This window comes from Diadema setosum, chromosome 14, assembly GCF_964275005.1.
Source record: "Diadema setosum chromosome 14, eeDiaSeto1, whole genome shotgun sequence".
NCBI lineage: Eukaryota > Metazoa > Echinodermata > Echinoidea > Diadematoida > Diadematidae > Diadema > Diadema setosum.
In genome coordinates this window covers 7394013-7421601 of record NC_092698.1, presented here as the reverse complement: position 1 = coordinate 7421601, position 27589 = coordinate 7394013, and the positions used below count along the sequence as shown (strand labels likewise).

Sequence of the window (27589 nt, the reverse complement as noted above, 5' to 3'; positions counted from 1 at the left end):
TTTCCGTCCTCTCTCCTCCTCTCACATACATATCACCCACACAAGAGCGGTGGGCAAAGGCAGGTGGCTGTCTATAGTTACAGCTGTACATTGTAGGTGCAACTTCAAACTGCTGTGTGTGTTGATCCCAAATGAGATCATGACTATGAGCGAGTATGTAGTATGCTATGTTGAGCCGCGGTGTAATGATCTGTTTAGATAATTTTTTGCGTTTGTAAACTGTTTTCAAATTCTAGCTTTTTTTTCTAGCCAGATAACATACATGTAAGAAGAAAAGGTGCCAGGCGGGTGGGTGGTCCGATCGTGGTTCGAGCTGAGCTCACCTGAGCAAGTTCACACGTGGTATCACCCTTGTCGGCAAGTTTTACCCTTGTGGGCAATTGTCTCTTCAAAGCTCACGCTTGTTGATATATGCTGGCGAGATCCCTGGGAATGTTACAAACAAAAAGAGAAGAAAAACATACATAAAGAGGAATACAATTACAAAGTGTATTATTTTGGCTGATATGTGTCCATCCAAATTCAAAGTGATACAAAGCAATCCTAAAAAGGTGGGTCCCACCTTTATTAGGATCGCTTTGTTTTGCCTTTGGATATCAGCCATTTCAAATTCTTATATACAATGTCAAAACGAAGTTTTATCAAATAAACCTTGAATTCCTCTGATGCTCTTTTATATTTCAGAAGAGGTTTCTCATTGAAAGAAAGATCTTATTCAGAGGGGTGAAGGCTCAGGTTTGAGTTTCTTCAGTTTGTCTCCCTCTACAAATGAAAATTTGTTAAGATCGCAACTGCTGATCTGTAAATTAACAAACATGTCGGAAAAAAGGAACCAGTGGGACTCGAACCTGTCATCTACTGCTTTCCGGGCAGCGACACTACCACCAGGCTGTCCCTGGTTGCCTGCGGTGACACAATAGACATGGAACAAATACCAAGCTCCGAGATTCCATAAGATTATGAAAGAAAGATATCATTCAGATGGGTGAAGGCTCAGGTTTGAGTTTCTTCAGTTTGTCTCCCTCTACAAATGAAAATTTGTTAAGATCGCAACTGCTGATCTGTAAATTAACAAACATGTCGGAAAACTCCATTCGTGAACAAACTTGGATTGTAGATGTCCCTTGAGTGTGGATGGTCACCACAAGGTAAATTATCACAAGCATGGGTTAACAAACTTTTAGAGCCCAATGTTAAGTTTTTATGGCGCATTTCTATTATGGGTCATAACTTTTGATCCATTGGTCCGTTTGTGACTAAACTTGGGTGGTAGATGTCCCATGGGGAGTGGATGATCACCACAAGGTCAAAGGTCACTAGTAGGGGTCATTAAACTTTTAGAGTCCAATATTAAATTTTTATGGTGCGTTTCTATTATAGGTCATAACTTTTGATCCATAGGTCCGTTTGTGACTGAACTTGGATGGTAGATGTCCCTTCTGGAGTTGAAGTTCATCATGAGGTCAAAGGTCACAGACAGGGATCAACAAACTTTTAGGGCCTGATGTTAAGTTTTTACGGCGTGTTTCAATTATGGCTCTTAACTTTTTATCCCTACCGGTATGTCTGTTTGTGACCAAACTTGGCTGGTAAATGTCTCTTGGGGAGTTGAAGGTTACCACAAGGTCAAATGTTATAATAGGCGGGGTCAATGAACTTCCAGGAGTTAGAAAATTTCTTCTACGCGAATCCAATGGGCGAGACACATTTTGGCACTTGCCTTGTGTTTTTGTTTTTGTTGCTTGTCAGCTGATTTAACCTAGAAGTGGCACCAAAAATAATTTTTGTGCCCCCAGTGTGTAATCAAACTGAACCTGTACTTGAACTGAAAAGGTCCACGTTTTCTACTCTGAACCCTCCCATCTAGTTTCGGACCTCAATTCAGGGGCGGATCCAGGAATTCCGTGAAGAGGGGGCGTGTTTACAAAAATAAAGGGGGGGCGCACGCACCCCTCCCCCCATTTTTTTCTTTTTATTTCTTTTGTTTCAACAAAAAATAAAGGGGGGGCGTGCGCCGGTTGCTGTCCTCCCTGGATCCGCCCCTGCAATTGATCGCCACTCGATGAAGCGGTCTGCATTTGTTGGATCTATTATACAGACAGGTTTGAATAATTTTTTCCTCAAAAAGTGCAATGTCTGAAACCATGGAATGACCTATTTAATGAATTATATCCGAGAATGTACTGTATACAAGTCTTTTTCAAATTGAATATATCATATAACATTCCTTGTACAATATTGACCAATCAGCTTTTGGTCAGTCAGCTGTAATGGTCAATCAGCTTGTGTACACATGTATACATGCATAGCCAGAGTATAGCAATTATGTGTTATCTGCCTGGACACTCTATTTGCAGCTTTAGTCTACAGATGTTTCCACTGTTTGTGTTTTCAGGATGTTGTATTACCACGTGACATGCTGCCGGTCTAAAAAGATAGCGGCAGTAGAGGATGACTGCAACATAAAGAGTTTTGTAGAGACAATAAAGAAGACATTCAAGCTTCCGGAGACGACTGTTCCGATTATTCAGGTCTACAGTAAGGACTGGGATGATTGGATCGATGTTGACGAGGATTTGCCACCAAACAAATCCAAGCTACAAGTACTTGTTCAAGGAAAGAATATTGTGAAATGGCAGCACGCTGAAGAAAAGTGCCAAGCTGCAACACCTGCCACAGCTCCAACACCTCCAACACATCCAACAGCTCCAACAGCTCCAACAGCTCCAACAGCTCCAACACCTTCAATGCCTCCAACACCTCCAACACCTCCAACACATCCAACACCTCCAACACCTCCAACACCTCCAACACCTCCAACACTTCCAACACCTCCAACACCTCTGTAAGTATACATTCCATTTGCCTTCATACCGAGTACTTGAATTGTTGTTTGCAAGTTGCAATTACATGTTTAGGACCTGCTGTACATGTAAGCCTTAGAGGCTGTGTTAAAATTCTGTTTGGACACCAACAGGTTTCTGCTTTCATTTGATCCAAAAGAAAGGGTTGTATACCTTTATTTTAAGGGGGCACCCCATCAAATGGTCTTCTCGCATTATGTTGCCGTCTTCCGGATCACCATTTGTTAGATGCTAAAGCGAACTTTTAAGCTTTAACAGGCGTATGAAAAGAATAAATCTTTAGCTAAATAGAATGCATAGACAAAATCCCATTCACCGACTGCCTCAAGCCTGCACTGAGTTTAGCAATTTCTGTATGGTATGAAAATTTTTCCTTGATTCTAGATATCCTGTGACCAGATGTGCATCTGACCCAAACTGGCATTTGAACTATACTATACCGACAATGCCTGAAGATGTGAGGTATCTATTGCAGGTGAACAGTCCAATGGTACTGGAGAGAAAGTGGCGTGCCAAGATAATTCAGAGATTATATGACGATGTTTCGCCACGCACCACGTAAGTACATTTACGAGTGTTTCTAATCCATGGCGCTGGCAATTCTATTGTACCTTAGATGTGGAATATTTTTGTGATGTGGAACATTTTTCTAATGTAACTGTTGTTCCCCTTGCTCATGCTAATATTGTTTATTGATTTGTATATGTGTGTGTGTGTGTGTGTGTAAGTGACTAGTAAACAAGTGTACACTTTTTATGTGTACATTTACTGTGAGTCTTTGAGTCAGAGAAACTTGAATGTCATAACATTTCAAAATGTTTGCTGGAGCCAGGTGCATGAACATTGTTATTGTGGGACAAACCTTTGATTTGATTCTAGATTTGTTTCATTGATTCTTTAGTGGTTGTGACTCTTTACTCCTCTCTCTCTCTCTCTCTCTCTCTTTATATTTACATGTATGATTATACCAGTATAATGAAATTCTAATTACTGTAACAAAATGCTGAAAATTAATTACACAAAATTCATTTTAACAATACAGTTGCAATATTCTTGTACTATACTTTTTTTCAGAAATAGAAACATTAACCATTGGAACTCTGCTGTATTTGATAGTTCCTCAGGTCTTTGTCTAGTTAATTTGTCATTTTGTTTTTATATTATGTCTTCAGGAATTGGAAGGCTGCTGCTGAAAACAGTAAAATACTGTTCCTGTTTTACGATGCAACTTTACATTTATTTCTTGTAAGCCTTGAAGTACCACCTTACCATTTCCACACAATCTGAAAAAAAAAAGTCAGGGTAAAGTCAGTTAAACTTTCTAGATTGTGAATATTTGAAGTGTAAATGTCAAACTGTGCTTACATGTACATGTATATACTTTCAGGTATCCTACACCATTACAATACACATTGGTGTGTAATACCCTTGTTGGCAAATTTCCTATACTGAAGGACAGTGCTCCGAATTCGTCGGGATATGTAAGTACCAATCTTTCATGTGTACACTGTTATGCGTATGCCTAGCTGGACCTGATTGTAGTCAATTACATACTGTACGAGCTGAAATTTTTGCGTACAGATATTTTTCGAGAATTGCTACTTGGAGGACATTTTCGTGTGTTGATTTCGCGGTTGCACGGGTTTAACTGAACTTAGTTTTTTGCGCGTTGTTATTTTCGCCTGTTATTTTCGAGGTTCAAAGGAGATTCGCGAAATTTGCAAAAATAAAACCACCGCGAAAATTTCAGCTTTTACAGTAGTGCACACACACACTCTTCAGGTCTCAGGCATGGATTATGCAGTCACTATGAAAGTTAGCACAAACATCTCAACTAACTTGTATGTCGTCTACATATTTATAGATTTAGGTTTTTAAAAACAACAACCACAAACCTTCAGTAAATGCTAATTAGTGCATACAATAAACTTTGGAACTGTGAGCCCATCAAGTTTGTCTTTAAATATACTGTATACGCTATATATTTCGCGTGGGTTTTATTTTTGCGAATTTCACGAGTCGGGAGCTACTTGCGAAATTAACAACACGCGAAAATATTACCTTCCAAAATGAATCCCTTGCCTTGATGATACGAACATTTCAGTACTAGTATACCATGTCACGGCTTACCGAACAGACCATATAAACTGGCTAAGCTTGTTTACGTACATATAGCACGTCCACGTCGAACTACTAGTATACACAGCCCAGTCGCTGTAAGTAGCATTCGCAGAGCACAGTAGAGGGCGCAATACTATTTCTGCAAGAAATTCCACTTTCTTTTGTTTTTGTTTTTTTCATTGCGCCACAACGTTACAAACGCGCGGCGTGTCACCCTTGATTACATGTGCCCTATAGCTCTTGCGTTTGCATGCCACTACGTCTTTTTGATGTTGTTAGAGGAGATCGCACATCAAATTCAGGCAAATCAAGAGGAGGTGGAGTGTGTCTTTACATCAATAGGAAATGGTGTAATAACTGGTCTGTGAAGGATGTAACGTGTCTGCCGGATGTGGAGTACATAACCGTTGGTTTGCGGCCATTTTATCTTCCTCGTGAGTTTCCGCAAATATTTGTCACAGTGTGCTACATTCATCCGACGGCCGACGTAACAATGTCGAGTCGTCACCTTGCCATACATGTACACGCTATTGAGAACTCCTCACCAGATGCTCCGATCTTCATAATTGGGGACTTCAATCAATGCCGGCTGAATGAGGAATTGCCTAACTATGAACAATACATTGATGTATCAACAAGGGGTCATTCAACCTTGGACTTGTGTTACGGGAACATTCAAAATGCCTACGTCAGTAAAACCTGTTATCAGCTTGGTAAATCAGATCACAAGAATGTTCACCTCATCCCGAAATACAGGCAGAAGCTAAAACGAAGCAAGCCTGTCATTAAAGAACGCTACGCTTGGACGAATGACAACACAGAGAAGCTGCGCGCGTGTCTCGATTGTACAGATTAGAATCTATTTCTGGACAATGGACTGTCACTAGATGAGCAAGTAGATGTTATATCAGAGTACATAAACTTTCATGTTGAATTAAATATTCCACGAAGAGCACTGAGAGTGTTTCCCAATAATAAACCCTGGTTTACGATAGAGTTGAAGATTCTTATTAAACAAAAGAAAATCGCAGTGGTTCAAGGCAATGGCATTGTAAAGGAAAAGTTGCAAAAGCAGATTAATAAGAAAATTTTAGAATGTAAAAAAGATCAAAGATTAAGAATTGAAAAGGGTTTCCAAAATAATGATCCAAAGTCAGCTTGGAAAACATTGCAAGATTTGACTGGGTACAGAAACCATAGGAAAACGCCAATACATGACCAAACAAGTGAATTTGTGGAAGGTCTCAATGAGTATTATTGTAGGTTTGATGATGATTTCAGTTATGAGAATGAGAAAGCCGTAGACATGTTACAAACTAAGTTACATGATTCTCGAGGTGTGTCAAAAGTGACTATCGCAGAACACGAAGTGAGGAGATTGTTCGGTAGCTTATCACCACATAAAGCCCCAGGCCCAGACAGAGTGTGTAACAAAGTGTTGAAATGTTGTAAGGACCAGCTCTCACATGTTTATACAAAACTATTCCAAAATTCTGTTGACCAGGTGTCGGTGCCAACCCTGTGGAAAACCTCCACAATTGTGCCTGTTCCTAAAAGTAGCAAATATGCTGAGTTCACGGATTACAGGCCGATATCCCTTACATGCAGTGTTATGAAATGTGTAGAAAGACTCATGTTAAAACTCCTCATGAACCACGCTGGCAGTCATCTTGATAATCTTCAATTTGCCTACCGCCAAAACAGAGGTGTAGATGATGCCGTTTTAGTCTTTCTTCATGGTATATATCAGCATCTGGACATTAATAAGAACTTTGTGAGAACTCTGTTTGTAGATTTTTCAAGCGCATTTGATACAATCAAACCGCACCTCCTTGCAATTCAACTCGTAGAAATGAATGTACCCCCACAAATTGTGCTGTGGACGCATAACTTTTTGCTAAACAGACCACAGTCCGTTAAGATGGGAGTCACTGAGTCAAGCACGAGAATAAGTAGCACAGGCGCACCTCAAGGGTGTGTGTTATCCCCCGCATTGTTTTCTTTGTACATTAGCAAATGTGTAAGCAACAATGAAAACTGTACCATAATCAAATATGCTGACGATACTGCAATTACAGGATTTTTGACAGATGAGAACTCCCATGAGTACGTGTCAGCTGTCAGGGTTTTCTGTGAATGGTGCGACTCACACTTCCTACGTCTAAACACGTCAAAAACTAAGGAAGTGGTGTTCGACTTTCGAAAGAAAAGGGGACAACATACGCCTCTCGTTATAAATGGTAGGGAGATTGAACAAGTGGAGGAATACACATACTTAGGAGCAAGACTCACGCGCACCCTTGATTGATCTGATAATGTCACAACATTGTGTAAAAAGGGAAATCAGAGGCTTTACTTTCTGAGAATGTTAAATAATCTGCATGTCGACCAACTAATCCTGAAATCATTTTACCAGGCCCTCATCCAGAGTGTGCTTACTTACAATTTGATCTGTTACAATGGAAACACAGCGCAAAAGAACCAGAATCGCATTGATCGCATAAGACGGGTGGCACAAAGGGTAATAGGCAGGGAACTGCCTGCAATGAAAGACATTTTTGAACAAAGGCTTTTGTCAAAAATCAAAAAGATTGTTGGGGACAAGACGCATCCTCTCAATGTGCACTATGTGTACAACCGCTCCGGAATCAGACTGCGCGTGCCTCGCACCAATCGTGCACGTTTTCGCCAGTCATTCGTGCCAAATTCCATACACACGTTTAATCGCCATGCCATCAGGGAATTTCGTTCATGAATGAATAGCCCAGGTTTGTTCGTTCGTTATTCGTTCGTTCGTTTGTTGCACTGTGCCATGGCGGTTGTTATACCCCCGCCACACGTAGTGTGAAGGGGGTCGGTCGGTAGGTCGGTCGGTTGCAAACTCTTGCGTTGTGAACTTCTTCTGCGGTATTAAAATTTTGTGGATTGAATCATTTTTAAGCAATTAATCTCAAAATTGGTATTTAATTATGATGATTTACAGGTGTAGTTATGTAAGATATTCTTTGTGTTTGTATTTGATAAAGTGTTGTCATGGTAACCATGTGTTTATTTATTTTTTTTTTAATCTTGTGGAGTGAATAATTTCCAGTTTAGAAGCAATTGAAATAAAATTTGGTAGGCATTATGGTTTTGAGGTATAGATGCGGAAAACATAATTTTGTGTTTGTTGGACAAAGCGTTCCATGGTAATCATAATTCTATTAAAATTTTGTGGATTGAATAACTTTTTTAGTATTTAAGTAATTGATTTTAAAATTGGTATTTATGATGATTCATAGGTGTAGTTATGTAAGATATTTTTTGTGTTTGTATTTGATAAAACGTTGAAATGGTAACCATATTTTTTTTTCTTCGAAATTTAGTGGAGTGAACAACTTCCACAGTTTTGAAGTAATTGAATTAGATTTGATAGGCATTATGGCCTTGAGGCATAGATGTGAAAAAAAAAAATGTTGATTAGAAGTGGAAGATTTCTTGAAAGTTGAATTTTTGATAATAAGTATAATGATTATAGAATTTATTTAAATGAATGAATTAAATGAGATATATGTAATATGTATTATGAATATAATGGTTATTATTTCTATTTTTCTGCAACAAATATTGCAAAACATTTATGTTTCATGTTATTCGTAATCTGTGATGTATATGTTGTTCAACGAACAATTGTTATCTGTATCTTTGTATGTAACGCTGGTGGAAGGCGCATTTCCACATTCGCATTGTGGACAATAAAACAATCAATTCAATTCAATTCAATTCAATTTATAAGTACTGTATGTCAACTTTAGGGTCCGAGGCTTCGTATGCTCCAGCTGGTTGCCGCTGAATTTACTCGTACCCCTCGTACCACTTGTCAGAAATCTAGCGCGATATACTTAACCACTTCAAAAATGTTGAATTCTAACTTACTAGTTAGCAGAGTTTGGTAAGTTTTTTTCATGCAGTGTATAACTAGTATCATTCTTATTTGCTAGTAAGTTGAAAATTCACACTTTCTTTGCCACTTCATATTTTCTCTGGTCCCCCAATGGCGAATTTAACCTCTCGCGAAAATGTGTGACAGCGGCAATTCGCGAAAATTTATGTACGCGAAAATTATAGCGTATACAGTATGTGGAAACTATATTATAGAAGTCATGTACTGGGCTGTAACACCATTGCACATTGCGCATTTCTTGTGCAAAATGTCTAATCCCCGTATTTGTATTGGGTTTAATATTTAAAACAAGAAATGTCACTATGGCGACTGGTATGCCTCCACTAAAATGCATGGTTCTCTCTATAAAGTCTAGAGTACAAATGTACCATACCTCATGTGAGATCACAGTTTCACTTAACTGGCATAAATTAAAATGACATGTTTGTCAAAAATGTGTGAAATTTTTGTATTTTCACTTGACCTTTGACTTATGATCTTTCAACCCATGGCCCAATACTTGCCTCAGATTGTCTTTAGAGATCTGGTAATACATGCATGCACACTAAGTTTCAAGAAAAGACCTTGAGGCATTGCATAAATATGGGTGAAATAGTCAAATTTCAAGAATTTGACCTTGAACTTGACCTTTGACCTTCAGCATATGCATCAAAATTTGATAAGCACAACTTCGCCCACTCATACATACATTTGCCAGGTTTCATGTGGATACCTCTAACCACAAAATTGATGATCGACAGATGGAGGGACAAACCAAAACATTGTCTCTCAGGCAACACTTCGTGGTGGAGTCATAATCAGGCTGAAAGTAAAAAGCATGGAACCTTATTTGTATTACAATTTTGCTTATTTAAATGAATTTGAGTTCAAAAATTGGGACAGTGTAGTTTTTTTCTTTTTTTATGGCTCCACCACTAAGTGGTGCCAGAGGCATTATGTTTTCGGGTTGTCCGTCCGTCCGTCCGTCCTTCCGTCCATCCTTCCGTCCGTCCTTCCGTCCGTCTGTAATGTATTTTGTGGACAGCGTAACTTAAAAACCTTTTGAGGTATCCTAATGAAACTTGGCATGTATGTGTATTAGGGGGTGAAGTTGTGCCTATCAACTTTTGGGTGCACATGCTCAAGGTCAAAGGTCAAAAGGTCAAGGTCAAATGTGTAAAATTTCACTATTTCCACCATATCTGTGCAATGCCTGAAGATATTTTCTTGAAACTTAGTGTATACATGTATTACCCAATTTAGATTCTCTGGTGAAAGTTTGGGGTCATGAGGTCAAAGGTCAAAAGGTCAAGTAAAAATACTAAAACTTCACTTTTTTCTTCGTACTTTGGAAATTGTTCAAGGTTTCTTCATGGAACATATGTACTGACTGGCAGTGATTATCCAGAGAATTAAGGGTTCATGGAGTCAAAGGTCAGGGGTCAAAGGTCAAAGGCAATACTTCAAAATTTTACTATTTCCCTCATATTTGTGCCATGCCAGCAGGATTATTATTTTTTTTTACACTTGGTGTATGCATGTAGACCTAATAGAAATTCTCTGGAAAGTTTCTTTTTTCTTTCTTTTTTTTTCCCTCAAAGGTCAAAAGGTCAAATATCAAGTGAAAGTGCTAACTATCTTTTTCCTCCATATTTTGGAAGTGGCTCAAGTTATCTTGAAACTTGCTACATATTTATGCATGTTCTGCCTGACAGTGATTAACGTATGAATTTTAGGGTCAAAGGCCAGATGAAAATTGTAACAATTTACTGTTCAATACAGAAATCGCACTTTTTCTCCCTACCTTGAAAATTACTCAATGCTTAAATTATGAAGTCAAGTTAAAGTCCTTAATCCCCAAATACATGCTTTCATATTCATCCAATTAAACCTAGGTCAAGGAAGGTGAACGTTCAACATATTTGTGACAAACTTGTCATTTTAATATTTTGCCGCTTTTGTGAAAATGTAATCACACATTGACCACATGTACTATAGACCTATTAGGAGAATCATGCATTATGGCGGAGGCATACCAGTCGCCATAGCAACATTTCTAGTTTTTTTTTTTTAACATCCTATCTCCATATTTAATATAATGCAGAAGATAAATTCCTCTAGTTTCTTAAGGAATATATCCTATGTTTTTTGTCGAGCCCACCGGAGGTTAGGGGAGGCTAGGGGATCGCCTGCGGCGGCTGTCCGTCCGTCGTCCGTTCGTCCATCCATCCGTCGTCTGTCTGTAACATTACAAAAACTTCAATAACTCCTTACTCTGGGCTTCAATTGCCATCAAACTTCGAAGGAAGAGGAGTCATACAAAGTTTCACATTTTGCCATACATGAAGGTCACCTCAAGGTCAAAGCTCACAGGCAGAGGTCAATGAACTTTAGGGCCCAATGTTAAGTTTTTATGACGCGTTTCTATTATGGGTCATAATTTTTGATCCATAGGTCCGTTTGTGACCAAACTTGGATGATAGATGTCCCTTGGGGAATGGATGGTCTCCACAAGGTCAAAGGTCACAGGCAGGGATCAACGAACTTTAAGGGCCCAATGTTAAGTTTTTATGGCACGTTTCTTTTTTGCCATAAATTTTTACCCTTTTATATCTCTTTTTATCTGTTATATCCATTTCGCATACAATTTCTTGTACGCGAATGGGCGAGACACATCGTTGCACTTGCCTTGTTGTTGCTTTTATCAAGGAGGTTCAAGAAATGGAGCGACAACAGTGTCATTCCCTTTGATCCCATGTTTGATACCGCCACTAAGAAATATTTGAGGTATGTGCTAAACTGGAGCTGCCATACTGATAGGAAGACAATTGATTCATGTGGCATTGCATCATGACTCATCACTCTCAATGGAAGATATGTCTTTATGATGGTAATTACTTTTCGCTGTCTCTTCTTATGAAACATGAGCATACATAAAGGTACAGACACAGGGATGTGTGAATAAAAATTCCACAAAAAATGATGAAATAAGAATTAAAATTACCCAACTTTACATGTTTTTACACTAACCTAACATATAAAAGAACAAAGAACTACAATTTAAGATTATACCACATCAGTTTCATTTGTGGGAAGTGATCGGAAAGATGATAAAATCAACTTTCCAGTAAGGTTGGGGTTCAAATATTTTCACAATGTATGTTTTGGATTTACAATTTTTGACATAATCCTAGACAGGAGTTACTTTCTTATTTTTATGCCTTACCATCGGCTGAAATTTATTATCCTCAAATATAGCCGACTTTATGTTAGCGTTCCAAATGAATCATCTCTGTGTTTGGAAAGACGGCGGCATCGAATCCTGATCATCAAAGTCACAAATGCACCTGTGGAATTTTTTTTTTGTACGTCAAAAGAAAACTGACAGCTGTTTGAATGTTTACATCCAGTTGGAACTCCTTTTCTCAAACCTCCTTGCTTGTAGTAAATGATTTTTAAAAATGTTTTATTGAAGGACTCGTGGAAGGAGTCGCTTATAACCAAATTCAAACACGAGAGGATGATAATGAATAGTGATGATGTACTAAAGATGAAGAAGATTTATGGCCACAAGAGGGCTGCAGTGGATAGGAATCAGCCACCCTCCCAAGTTAAATGTACCAAACAAGAGTCTGCAGAGGTATGTAAGATATCCCTTATACTTTTGATACTTGTCTAATATATATGATATGCTGACTGTGTACTTGTCTCACCAGAATCCAAATTAAATAATTTCTTTCTTGCCATGTGTCTCAAATTTACTTTAAGTCTATGGCATTTGATATTTGTAGTAAGAGCTACAATGAAGTAGAAGGTGGACATTACAACATGAGAATAACAAAATTTCAATTAGTTGCAAAAAGAGAGAAAGAAAATGTGTGTACACACCATGTATAGAAAACAAATGGGGCCCACTGGACATGCTCCTTCCTTTATGGTTATGTTTAAATCCAGGCTCACTTTTTTTTTTTTTTAATGTCCAGTGATAACTTGATTGAAGAGCTCATCATATGATGTATGATATCTAACTGGGTTAGATCTACAGCTAATTTTCCATAGGGGTAGGATCAAAAGTTTATTGAATCATGGGCCTACTACAGATGGACTAGAAACGAAGGTCTTTCTTTGATCCCATCATCATCACCGCCGCCACCCAATTATGTGCATCTGAGTGAGTACATTCAGGTGCTTGGATAATAATGATTGTTCAATTGTGCAAAGTCACTGACAACAGAAACATTTCCCTCGTTGCGGTCTTATTTTGCCGAGGTGCCTTTTCAGACTCAACTGCCTTTGAATAAACGCCGATGAAAGGGAGCAGCAAACCCGAAAACATGACAGTTTTCCTATCGCAAAATTTAAAATGACTGAAGTGGACACTTGTGGACAAGCATGAAACATGGCTTAATGATAGGTCATACATGTCATCTACAGTTATTGTCCATGTTTACTCTGCAACAATATGCAAAAAAAAAATGGAGAAAATTGGATTACAAATCACAAACAACCTGTCAAAATAATTGCTTTCTCTTGTAAAGTACACATTTCACAAATGAAATTACGTGAGTGATAATTTCCCAATGTACACTACAACTGCACATGCATTTTTCTTTATTTAAGAGAATCACTATCTTTTGCGCATGTAGTTTTTAGATTTCTCAAAGCGTCTTGTTTTTATCCAGGCTGATTGTCAGTGGTGATGATAAGATCAAAGCAGGAAAGCACGCTTAAAATGCTTTTGTGACGCTTTTGACAGAAACAGGTGCATGAATTAACAAGTGATGAATGTCCATGTGTAGTAGGTCCATGATGAAATCAAAATGCTTAGGTGCCTTGACTTTCATGAAGTTGCAATTTTAACCATGGGAATGTATGTTTAATTAAAAATGAATACTAAATATGCTCTATTCATTATTCATAAGCTAAGTTATTAATTTCGTAAAATTCTACATAATAGACAGATAAACCAGGTGAAGATGCTGCCAGCATGCAAGAAATCAAGCTGGTTTTAGAACAGTTGGCAGCCCGAGGAAGCCCAGATACGCCACTTGTGAAGGATGAGAAGGAGAGAACAAGGAGATTCGTAATGGACTTTATCGCCCAGCCTGCTGTCATAGATATTCTGGAGGAATTTCTTATTTCGAAGAATGAAACACAGGTAGGACATACCACCATTGTAGTGATTAGCCCCTTGTGTAGTGTGTGTGAATTTAAAAAAAAAAAAAAAAAAAAAAAAATTCTTTGCAAATATGTTTCAGTAATCCTATATGATCTATCAATGCCCTGAATATATAATAACTTGCTTTAAAATTCTTCCATTTTTGAGAAATTAATTGAAATGCAAAATGTCTGGGTGTGGGAGGGGGACCCTGGCCCACTACTGTTGAATGCTGTATTTGTGATACCGCAAATTGTAAATGCTGAAATAGGACAGTTTATTAGGGATGCTGTTCGTTAGTCTGAAGGTTCGTTAATCCAAAACACAAATTCCTGATACTTACAGGTTCATTAGTCCGAAAATGAAAAAGGTTTTGATAATCTAAGTAGGCCGATCAGTGCGACGTATCGCCCTCGCGAAAAAGCTATTGTCGCGATATTTCATGACTGTCTTCTTTTGAGTCTCCTGCATCTTTTGACACCAAATTTGCGATGCCCGGGCAGGCGGTTTCGAAATTACATGTAAATACGTACATGCATGTCACACCAAAAATTGCTCAAAAAATGTGAATTCATGTACAATTTCAATGCCAACTTTATTTACAGGGAAATTTCATAAATGCATGATTATTTTGGGGTTTTAGTGATTAAAATCATTAACATATTTTTATGTTTGGACTAATGTTGCGGACAAATTTCATTGAAAAATAGTGTAAAACATAAAGTCAAAAAAAGAAAGAACTACATATGAAATGCAAAAAACAATAAAATACTTCAGGAATTTTACTGATCACTCAATTTTTTTCTCTTACATTTCCTAAAGACACTAAAAACAATATTTACAAAAAAAAATGTGCCTGTTTTGAGCTTTAATTAGTGATTTATAACAAGTACAGTCAACTTCGGATACCTCGACGTCGGATAAGCCGAATATCACTTACCTCAGGGGCAAAATGAAAGTCAATATTGTTCCTATGGAGTTTCCGTGTATTAAAATTTGTGTAGCTCGAAGAAAATAACTCGGAAGTTCGGTTACCTCGAAGTGAAATCTACTGTCCCGATCTTAATTAACTTATTGTTTTTCCCAGCATGTAGCTCGAATCGAAATTGCAAACATCACTCAGCATCTCCGATTACGGTAAGCGCGCGTGGACAGCGAAGAAGACATGTCAAAAATCTTTTCACACTCGACTGTAAATATTCCCGACCAGAACAATCGCGCGCCCAAAGAAATACCCGGTACACAGCTGACAAGAAAAATCCCCAACACCTACCTACATACGTACACGGCATGCACATCGCACCCTTGCCAATGGAGTGCTTACGATAGCACTACGCTCTGCCCATCATCTTCTTTTCTTTAAAGGGAAGGTAAACCCAAAGAACAATGTAGATTGAGTGAAAGCAGCAACATTAGTAGAACACATCAGTGAAAGTTTGAGGAAAATCGGGCAATCGAGGCGAAAGTTATGAATTTTTAAAGTTTTGGTGTTGGAGCCACTGGATGAGGAGACTACTAGAGGATATGACATATGAGTGGACAACGAAACTAAGAAAATATAAAGGAAATTCAACAAAAATGCACTTTTCTAGAATTATGAAAGAGCAATGGACCAACTGCTTTCAGAAAGCAGAGGGAATAATTGCTACCCTTAACATATGTCAATATCAAGCTGATGGAATTTGTAATTTTCATGAAAAATGGATTTTTGCAGAATTTTCTTTATATTTTCTAGGTATTGTTGTCCACTCATATGTCATAACCTCTAGTAGTCTCGTCATCCAGCGGTTCCAACATCAAAACTTAAAAAATTCATAACTTTTGCATCGATTGTCCGATTTTCTTCAAACTTTCACTGATGTGTTCTACTAATGTTGCTGCTTTCACTCAATCCACATTGCTCTTCGGGTTTATCTTCCCTTTAACCACTGTGTTTTAATTCTTGATCATGATAGTCATACCATGCGCGTAGATTTCTTAACCGTCATAGCGCGCCTGCCTAGGTGTTGACAGTTATATCTTTGGCATTAATCATGGTCCACTGTCCAAACATCAATCTCCTGCGTCGTGTCTTTTTATGCCGGAGGCATTATGTTTTCGGGTTGTCCGTCCGTCCGTCCGTACGTCCGTCCGCTTTCGTTTACGCGATAACTCGAGTAATATTTACTGAAATTTTACCAAACTTGGTCCAAGTATGAAGTATGATGGGGCAATGATTTGATTAGATTTTTGGCGAAATCGGCTAAAGGTCAAAGGTCAAGGTCAAATCATGAAATTGTATCCGTTTACGCGATAACTTAAGACTGTATGGAGCAAATTTCACCAAACTTTGTTGGAGGATGATGTATGATGGGACAATTACTTGATTAGTTTTTCAGTGAATTCGGACAGAGGTCAAAGGTCAAAGTCAAGGTCAAATCCTAAAATTTATCTGTTTACGTGACAACTCAAAACTGGATGAAGCAGCTTTCACCAAACTTGGTCCAAGGATGATGTATGATGGGACAATTAGTTGAGTAAATTCTAGTGACATTGAAAAGAGGTCAAAGGTCAAAAGGTCAAGGTCAAATGCTAAAAATGTTGCTATTTCCCCCATATCTATGCAATGCCCGCAGTTATTTTCTTGAAACTTAGTGTAGACATGTACTACTGCGTAAAGATTCTCCAGAGAGAGTTTCATGTCATAAGGCCACTAGTATCACTGATTTTTATTTTTTGGTGGTCGAATTTACTCGAAATTAAAATCTGGCGACACAAACAAAAATGGAGAAAAACATCAGAAAAACTAAATCGATCCTACTAAACATAGAAAAATGAATATTAAGCATTATTAAAGTGATACAGATGCCCATGTCTAAAAACAAATGAATAGAAAATCCAATCATCTTATTCTGTGTTTTAAGATTTAGCAAATAGGTGTATAGATTATTATAAAAGTTGATGCCTATATATTTAGGAGGTCAAAACTTACGTTTGAAATGAAAAAGTGGGAGCATTTGCCGTCATTTGTTAGCATCCGACATTTGTTTTAGCATTGTAAAAAGCCGAAAGTTACCGTTATTCATTTCTTATTGTAAAAGCAATCATCCGACATTTATCAGTCTGTTAGCACCTTACGGAGCCGAATATTACCGTTAATTATTTTTAGATGTAAAAGCAAACAAACGACATTCATTTTAGCATCTTACGGAGCTGAATGCTATAGTATCCTTATCCATTTCCAAACATGAAAGCAAACATCCGCTATTCGTTTCAGCATCTAACTGAGCGGATTAATACCGTTAATCATTTCCAAATGTAAAAGTAACAATCATTTATTTTTGCATCGTACGTACGAAGCAGAATATTACCGTTATTCATTTCAAACATCTGCAATACGACATTTATTTTATCATCGTACGGAGCCGAATGTTACTGCTTTTCATTTTTTAATGTCGAAGCTGACATCAGACGTTTATTTTACCATCAAACGTAGCTGAATGTTACTGTTATTCATTTCGAAATGTAATAGCAAATATCCAATATTTTTTTTAGCACCGTATGGGGCAGAATGTTTCTGCTATTCACTTCCAAGCATGCCAAACGTAAAAGCAATCATTCGAGATGTATTTTAGCATCTTCCGGAGCTGAATGTTATTGCCATTTACTTTCGAACGTAAAAGCAAACATCCAGCATTTATTTTATCGTCGTAAGGAGTTGAATGTTATTGTTACTCATTTCCAAACGTCAAAGCAAACAAACATTAATTTCACCATTGAACGCAGCTGAATGTTACTGTTATTCATTTCGAAATTTAAAAGCAAACATCAGACAGTTATTTTAGCATCGTATGGAGCCTAATATTACTGCAACTTCCGAACATAAAAGCGATCATCTGACATTTATTTCAGCATCTTCTGGAGCCGAATGTTACTGCTATTTCCTTCCGAAAGTATAAGGAAACATCCGACACTTATCTACCCATCGTACGGAGTTGAATATTGTTTTTGGTTTCCGAACGCAAAATCAAATATCTGACATTTATTAGTTTTAGCACCATACGGAGCTGAGTCTTATCGTTTTTCATTTCCAAAAGTATGAGCAAACATCTGACATACGGAGCCGATTGTTACCGCTGTTCATTTTCAAAAGTAAAGGCAAACATCCAACTTTTCTGGTGGCGCGATAGGGCCACCAAAATCTTAATTTCTGAAATTTTGATTTCAATTCCGATTTTCATTCAATTCATTCATATAAAAGTCGATTCAATTCCAATTGACAAGCATGCAAACAATCAGTAAGCACTATAACAGATACCATGTTGAACATCGATAAACGTCAGATAAGTCGAAGAAAATTCGACGTACATACGCGTACCTCGAATTTCACGTACTTCGAACCATTTTCTTCAGTCCCGACGAATTTGAGGTATCCGAAGTTGACTGTAGTCTGATTTCATGCACATTGTGCATAAATTAGCATAATGTAGCATAAATGATAATTTTTTGAAAAATCAATTTCATCGTATTTTAGATTACATCACAGACAATGTGTGGGCCAATTTTTGTCGCAATCGTGCGGTCGACGGCTGAGATCTGGAGGGGGGGCCTTGGAGGCCCCTCCCAGCTCTATCATCTACCTAAATAGCCTGGCCTAGTTAGGGCACTTAAGATGTAGTCATTTAATATTTTGAAAATTAGAATAATTATTAATGTTTTCATGTAATATATATATATATATATATATATATATATATATACATATACATATACATATATATATATATATATACACACATATATATATATATATATATATATATGACATGTTATATCATACTGAAAAGGATGGCTTTTTGATCAGTTCTGATAGTACACATAGATGCAGTATCCATTAAACAAAGTATGTGCGTGTAAAATTAAAACTTTGGAGGGGGGAATTTTAGTAGGTCCTATATTTTTTGTACATTGTCATAAACATGTCATGGCAGGCGCAGCCGTGGGGGCTGTGGGGGCTCGGGCCCCCACATTTTTTGTGCACCGTACAAAGGAATACATAAGGTGTCATCACTGGGCCCCCACACTTTTTTTCAACCCAGAAGTATGAAGTGGCACTAAAAGAGAAATAGATAGAGATCAATGAAGACCTGTTTTTTGCTTGTCAGGTGAAAACACCCGGAAATGGGAGGGGAGAGAATGAGCTGAGGCCTTTTTTTTTTTTTTCTTTCTTTTTTTGCTTGTCAGGTGAAGACTGAAGAAACCCAGAAGTGGAAGTTTTTTTTTGCTTGTTAGCTCATGAAACCGGGAAGTGGGCCCCCACACTTTTGAAAATGCTGCGCCGGCCCTGCATATTTAGTGTGTCATATGGAAACAGGAAGGAGGGTCAAAATATAATAAAGGTTAAGTGGATGTACATTTACCAACACCATGATCTGCATTTTTATCTTAAAATTGCACCTACAGTGCACTCCCGTTACAACAAACGCAGTTATAATGAAGTTTCTTTATAAGGAAGTAAAAGTTCTGGTTCCAAAATTATTGCCATTAAAGTCTATGGAACAAAATTTGCTTACATTTTATAACGAACAAGGTTATAGCGAAGTTTTCGTTATAATGAAGTCTTTTCCAAACACCACTGACAAAGAAAAACAAAAGAAATGTGCTCCGTTATAACGAAATGCGGATCGCTTTCGAAAATACGTAGCGGAACAAGGCATTTACAGCGTCCCAAATATTTGCAGTACTTTACCACCACTTAGTGAATGTTTGGGAACTTTCGCTAAATCCTGGGAAAGTATTAGGCGAATCTATGAATCAAACTCTATAAAAAGGGTGAGAAATATAATGTAGGTCGATTTTATACTGAAATCATGTGGTAACGTGTCGGTTGCATTTTGGCTAAGTAAAAAGAACTTCAGCGACAATGTCTTTAAACCATTTGCAAAGACTTAGGTCTGTTTTGCAAATGCATGCATATGTTTTCGGAAAAATAAGTCTCCAAAAAAATTTTTTAACATGTTCAAAATTGATTTGCGACGAGAAAAGTGTTTGCGGTAAAGAAAACTGCTATTTTTTATTATTTTTTTTTTGGGGGGGGGGGGAGGGGGGCAACTTTTGCAACCTTTTACGAACCCTGGCAAAATCCTGAATTTGCTATGTTCGCAATCAATTGCCACTCAGTGAGATACCCCTCTACCGGTATTCTCTACAAACATCGTACACTATCTTCACATGTATCATGCACATTATAAACATGATAACAAATGTACATGAAAAAGTGAGCTACACCAGAACTATCTTACAGCTTGCATTATTTTCTGCATTCTCATTCTATAACATCAATGCAAGAAAGTACAAGTCACAACTGCAATACTAACTATATAAGCACATCATAATGCAATGTGTTTGAAGAATACCAAGCACATACAGTGTATGCACTTACAAGTGCCTCACATAGACTCTGTTTATTATTCTGTCAAAGATAATTACAGGGTTATGCATGTTTTGGTACAAAGCACTCTGTGAGAGCAAAGTAGTGCCTTCCAGGCAGAAGTACTTGTATAATGGTAGTTCTTACTTCTTAGATCAGAAAGTAAGCAAATGATCAACATTAGTGAAGGTGATGGGACAAATATCATTTCCGAAGCGATCTAGATGTAGCTATCTTTCCGAAGCGCAGCTGAGAAAAGATAGCGTACACATTCAGATTGCCGAGAAGTGATAGTTTGTCTCATTGCCTGAAACTAAAAGTTGATTATTCCATATCTAGGGTCCTATATAGATCGCATATTTCCATTTTATTCCACATCTGAAACCATTTTAGCTATCCTTAGGGCTTGTATGCACGTAGATGACAAAACAATGAATTTGCTACGCAACGCACTTGTATTTCGCGCATACTCATCTCACGTTAGGACTGTATGAACTGAAGAGATCAGCGAAACAAAAGGGACTACAGTATCAACATAGAGTGTAACGAACTTTTCTTCTCAGGTGTTGTGATAGGGGAAAATACGCTTTATTCCTGAGGGACCTTGTCTCACAAGCTATGCTTCACTAAGGTCTCCTCGTTTGCCTTTCTCAAAATATTTGTTACCCTTTCTTTATCATTTCTGGTATGTAATCATATACTTATGTATTTTTGCAAAAATTTTAGTATTAGTTGTTGTTGTTCCTATATATTCTTGAAAGAAAGTGTCAATGTTGTTGTTATGTTATTGTTATATTGCCTATTGTTGGAAGAAAGACAAATGAATAAATAAACTTGAAACTTGAAACTTGAAACTTGATCAGCTCTTGATCAATCCTATAGCAAGATTCTTAGTATGTGAATATAATACTGAATAACTTGTTTTCTGTGTCATGTAGGAAGCTGCAGAAACATGTGCTGAGATCACAGCAAGCGCAGCTGAGGAAAGAGCTTAGGAATTAAAGCTAGGTAAGGAAGGATATCCTTGATAGATCCAAGGGTGAACAACCCTCGGTGAAGGTAGGTAGGTTAGGACCCCGTTTACAGTGCGAGGCTTGGCCGCGGCCGAGCCGTGGCCGTGCCCAGCCCCGCTTCAGTGTAAACGCGGAAAAGGCCAAATGCGAGGCCAAAATTTACCTCGCATTTATCCTAGCTCTGGAGGTGGTCTCGGCCGCGGCCAAACCTTTTTTTGGTGTAAACGCAAACTGGGCCAAATGCGCGGCCAATTGCGCGGCCAATTTTAGTCTGGCTTCCAAACCCTCTGCCTGTATCTTTTGCTATTCAGGATATTAACCCCCTAAACGTCGAAAACTAGTATAGTTTAAGGTGGTTTTGTCCTGCAAAGGATTCTGTCCTTCGGGAAAGGCCTTTGCTCGAACGGCGACTTTGTCGCCACAGAATTCATTTGGCAAAGGGTCTGAAAACCAGACAATACCAAATTGCGTTTGTTTACAAGCAGAGCGCCACTACGACAAAATATTGAAAGGTTTGAATTAAAAGCGCGGCTGAGCCCAGCAGTGTAAACAGACAAAATTGTGGGGCTCGACCTCGCAATTGAGGCTCGGCCCAGCCCCGCACTGTAGACGGGGTCTAGGAGCCTCTCCTGCATGGTAATCATAAGGGAATATTTCCCGTTTGCTGATACCTGTTCCGACTTTTTTGCAAGTAAAAAGGTGATGCCATGAACCTACTACACATGAAGTCTTTCTCTGATCACATCATCACATCCACCACCTGAATAATTATACACTGTAGGCCTATGTGCATTTTAGTGAGTGCCTTCAGATGTTTGGACAATGAAGATTGTGTGATTGTGCATCATCACTGACAAAACAAAACAAAACACATTCCCCTCATTTCGGTCTTATTTTGCAGAGGTGCCTTTTCACACTCAAATGCCTTTGAATAAATCCAATAATGGGGGGGGGGGGAACCTCAAACGACATGACAAAATTATGTGTGACAAAATAAGTAATTACCAAAGTGGACACTTGTGGACACGCATTTAATGCTGCATGATATGTTGTCTATCGTTACTGTCCATGTGTACTCTGGAACAATGTGTGAAAAATAAGAAAAAATTGAGTACAAATCACATTGAACTTGCCAAAATATATGCTTTCTCTTCTAAAGAATATTTCATGTGCATGCCTCAAATGAAATTGGCTGAGTGAGTGATGATATCCCAGTTATTGTACACTACAACTCCACTTGCATTTTTCTTGATGTTGGAGAGTGGATTTTTATCTTCTGCACATGTAGTTTTAGATTTCTCAAAGCCCCACCTTGTTTTCATCCAGGCTGGCTGTCGGCGGTCATCAAAGCAAGAAAGCATAACAAAAATGATGCACTAGCCTAGTTCGTGGATTGGATCGGTGAGAATAATATTGGATTGCTGTCGTTTAACTGTGGGATAGTATGAAAACCCACTAGCGAACTTAGCTAAGCTATGCGACCGGAAAAATCTGAATGCATGGCTCTAGCCTTGTAATACTGGATATAGGGTTTAAACAGTTCCAAAGTTAAACTTGCGCTTCCAATTCTCACCGATCCACTCTGTCCTGTGCATCATTTGTATACTAAAGGTCTACATGTATACTGTTAGTCGTCTGTCGCAGAGGGGGCACTCCCCCCCGTGTTGGGGGCAAAAAAAAAAAAGATATTGTTCCCCCCCCCCCTCCCCCCCATGCTCCTGAAAATTAACAAATAATTAATAAATTGCCATAAGACCAAAATGAACAATAAAAGCATGTTTTATCTAGAAATGTTGCATTTTTTTAATTTTAATTTTAGTCCTTAGTAATGTAATATAAAATTTAATTGATCAGACTTGAAAATGTTGGCATTCAGAAGAGCTCACTCGCTCTGCCCATAGGGCCTACTTCGTAAAAATTAATGCTTTTCATAAGTTATGATCATAGTCCGTCGCAGTGATTTTATGCTAGTAATGTTTAATTCCCTAGAAATTTGTTTTTATATGCTCTTTAAACGTGAATTTTATACTCTGTTTTTACAAAAAGTACCTGCCGTGGGGGGGGGGGGGGGGTGGGGTGGGGGGGAAGGGTATCCCTCCTCCTGCACCCTCATCCCACTTCGCTTCCTAGCAGAGGATCTCACACTGTCACATATAGATGTGCCCCGTCGAGATTCCCCCCCCCCCCCCAAAAAAAAAAAAGACAACAATGAACAAACACACAACAATGAACAAACAAACACACAGACAAACGAACAAAAGCTGTTCCGGCGCACTTGAGTCAGCGATTCTGTCAAGGAGTGGTCTGTAGGCCTATACACTCGAAACTAGTTTTCAACTAGTTGTGCATGCAATGTACCAGCTTGTATTTTGGGAGTTCACTGTAACACTGGTTCTGTACCTTAATTTTGTGCCATCATTTCGAATGTTTAGGGCTCACACCTGTAAATAAAATGGAATTTCCCTGACCCCTTCACAAAAATGCAGTTTGGCAGAAAACTGAATAGCTGCAGATATTGAGTATGAATTCCTCTAAAAAATGCATGTTGGTCAGAAGATGAAAGCCTTTAACGTGGAATTAGAAGGGACTATATTTCATTGGGTGCATGTACAGAAAATAGGTGATTTTTTTTTTTTATAGTGAAAATAACTTGTAGTATGGCTTTGTGGACCCTTGGACAGGTCGTTTGAGCTGAAGAACCCACCTTGGAAATTTGATGGATGAAAGGGTATATCTCACTTATTCAGGTTAGTGAAGATGAAACACCTCATTTGTCCCAGCTATTTTGCAGAATTTTTTGAATTTTGAATTTTAACAAATGGGGAATTATTTACCCGTGTGAGCCCTGCACATGTCAATGGGAAGTATTCATCCCATACAAGCTCTGCTGGTTTATGTTGATTAATTCTGTCAAATCCCTCCCCCTCTGTCTCCCCCCCCCCCCCCCCACCACTGAAACAGCTCAAAGTACAAAAAGTTAATCTGTTTGATAAATCAAAGTCATATTCAGTACCAGGTACTTTAAAATGTTGGCAATAAGGTGATGTATGCATGTAATGCACACAAGTCAATGGGAAGTATCCGTCCCATACAAGTTCTGCTGCTTTATGTTGATCTTTTCTGTCAAATCTCTCTCTCCCCCTCCCCCTCTCCTTCCCCCTACCCCCACCCCCAACTCTGCTTGACAGCAATTTGCTTTCTTATTATGTTCTTGTGGTACTAGATCTTAGTACATAGTAGTCATCAGTGTCACACAACTTTGAATGATTGTTGTATTTTAATGTATGTCTTTGTTTTGGTTACCACTGAAACAGCTCAAAATACATGAAGTTAATCTGTTTGATAAATTAAAGTCTTTTATAGTACTTTGTGGGCAATAAGGTGATGATGACAACCCCTTAATCAAGGATAACTGACTGCATCTATGTTTTGGCTACCACTGCCCTGAAACCGCTCAAAATACATAAAGTTAATGAAGAATGAAAATCAAGACTTTTAGCCCACTGATTATGTTGAGGGTGGGGTAAAACATATTTTATTGAAAAAACCCCAGTTATTTCAGGCCCTCGAAGTGGTGATATTCAGTATCAAAAGTGTGACAAGTCGTCTGCTGGTGCATCACACTGGAGCAGAGCTGCGTGAGACTCAAGCATTTAGGGGCCGTCTCATGATCTCACACATGGCACCCATTTTTCTCATGCATCGGGCGAAGTCTGCAACTTGGGCCTGTAATAATGCGCATAGCTCAAAACATTAAAATGATAGTTGCAATTGAAGGTATATTTTCCTTTTGTCTTTCAAAATAAAGAAATTAGTCCCTTATTTAAGTATGCGCCTGGGGCCATTTAATAAAACTTTTCATTAGTGACAACTGCCACATTTCTATGGCAAATTTGCTTTCAGCCAATCAGATGCAAGGATTTCAGTAGCTTGTCATTATCTATGACAACTTGTGACTGATGACAAGGTTTTATGAAACGGGGCCCCTGGTCGCATCATACTGAGCTAAAAATTGAAGAAGCTTTGAGGCCAAAGGGGGGAAGAACCCCTCCCACACCCTCGCTCGCGCGCATATTGGCTCACCAAGATGCCGAGTCATGAAAATCTCACTCATAAAATTTTTTTGAACTTGGCATCTATGAAAACTTAATTGAGAAATATGACCTCTACTAATAGAGTATGCATGTAATGCAAACAAGTCTACGGGAAGTATCCATCCCATACAAGTTCTGCTGGTTTATGATGATCTATTCTGTCAAATCTCTCCCCCTCTCCTTCCCCCTTACACACCCCCCCCCCCCCCCCCCCACCAGTGAAAAGAACTCATAGTCTGGCTTTGCGGGCCACAGAGTTTGAGCCGAAGATCCTGCCTTGAGAATTTGATGGATGAAAGGATACTAGCACAGACTCCAACCCAAAACACCTTCTGATCGGGAGATTCTCCCGCCTGAAACCCCTAGCAAACGGGAGACTCCGATTTGATGTGCGCGAAGCGCCCATCACGAACACAAAGCGCGAAGTACCTTGCAGCCGGGGTCCAGGGCACGTTTAAGAGCTCTAGGGTTCTAGATGCTCTCTCGTGCTATCTAAGGCTTATTTTTTAACATACAATGATATTAAGTAAGAAATCATTTCCAGCGGGAGACACAGAGCCAGGGCGGGAGAAATTAAATCTCAAGCGGGAGAACGGGAGTTTTGCAAAAATGGGCTTTCGGCGGGAGATATCCCGTCGAAAGCGGGAGAGTTGGAGTCTCTGTACTCGTATAACCAAACTCACTTGTCCAGGTTTAATTGTGAAGATGAAACAGTACGCCTCATTTTTCCCAGCTATTTTAGAGAATATTTTTAATTATGAATTTTAACACACGTCTCTTTGGGAAATTATTTACCCGTGTGAGCCCTTAAAGGGACTATACAGTACTGGTTGAGGTGGGATTCATGTTTTGAACATTCCTAAGTGAGATAATGAGAAACCTCTTATGAAATATGAAAGAGCATGTAATTTTAAGAAGGATTCAACATTTATTTGATGAAAATTGGTTTTCAAATAGTGATCCAAAAAAAGTGATAGTAATAAAAGGCAACAGGCCACGCCTTTTATTAGGATCTCTTTGTTTTACCTCGTTTTTGGATATCCCAGCCATTTCAAAAAACGATTTTCATCACATCAATTTTTGATACCCCTTAGAATTGCATGCCCTTTGACATCTCATAGAGTGAATTCTGAATATCTGGCAAAACATTAAAAGCTAAATCATCACCTCAACCAAAACTGTACACACCCGTACATGTACCAGTTTTTGACGTTGAGGGCATCAATATCCTGAATAACGAAATAATACGAGCAGAGGGTCTGGAAGCCAGACTAGCTTTCACTTTACGTACGCGCGCGCTCATCGTACATGATATGATGTGGACAGAAATTACCCACTACTGACTGTAACATACCCTAGGGGCATCTGCTGATGCACAGCACATGCACTGTGTGTACTGCACGCACTGCGTACGCTTCGAATTTGGTTTGGGTGCCCATATTAACATACGTATCGCGTACTAGTGTAGTTGAACGCGCTCAGTGCGGTGTTAAAACTTACGAATCTCTGCGTACGGCTTTTGGTAGGATCACCGTCTACAATTAGAAAACCATCGTCGGATCGGTTTTTTGGTGGTAAGTGAGGAGGTATCTTGACGTGTTTTTTCTTTTTGTGTGTTCCTTGTGAGTCTGTGTTGCATCTGCGAACGAACACAGACAATGAACAACAGTTTAACAAAAGAGGGAACCGTGGCGTTGTGTCGCCCGTGCGTGCCGTGGCCTGGTGGCTTTGGATCCGTGGCTTTGCGTGCACGCATAGCACTAACTGCGACAGCCGCCACACGGCGCGGTCTCCGGGGCTAGCATAGCACTAAAGCAGTATGGTGTAAATTTATAGCACATCGTGAATCACTTCTTATCGGCCTCACACAGTTCAATTTAGATTTTGGATTATAGAGTTATATCCTATCATGTCTCAGCTTCTTTGCGATGTTATTACAATACAAGTTTGGCCTCTACATAATGAAATTATTGCAACAAACATTGCCGAGGCCGAGTACACCCAGAGT

The 27589-nt window shown here is 38.7% G+C and overlaps 1 long non-coding RNA gene across 1 annotated transcript; it reads left to right on the top strand.

The window, feature by feature from the left end:
- Positions 1 to 3254: 3254 nt before the first annotated feature.
- Positions 3255 to 12541, top strand: LOC140237587 (uncharacterized). The gene is made up of 3 exons (XR_011901855.1): positions 3255 to 3422; positions 4252 to 4345; positions 12383 to 12541. It is a non-coding gene; the product is annotated as an uncharacterized lncRNA (long non-coding RNA).
- The last annotated feature ends 15048 nt before the right edge of the window (positions 12542 to 27589 follow it).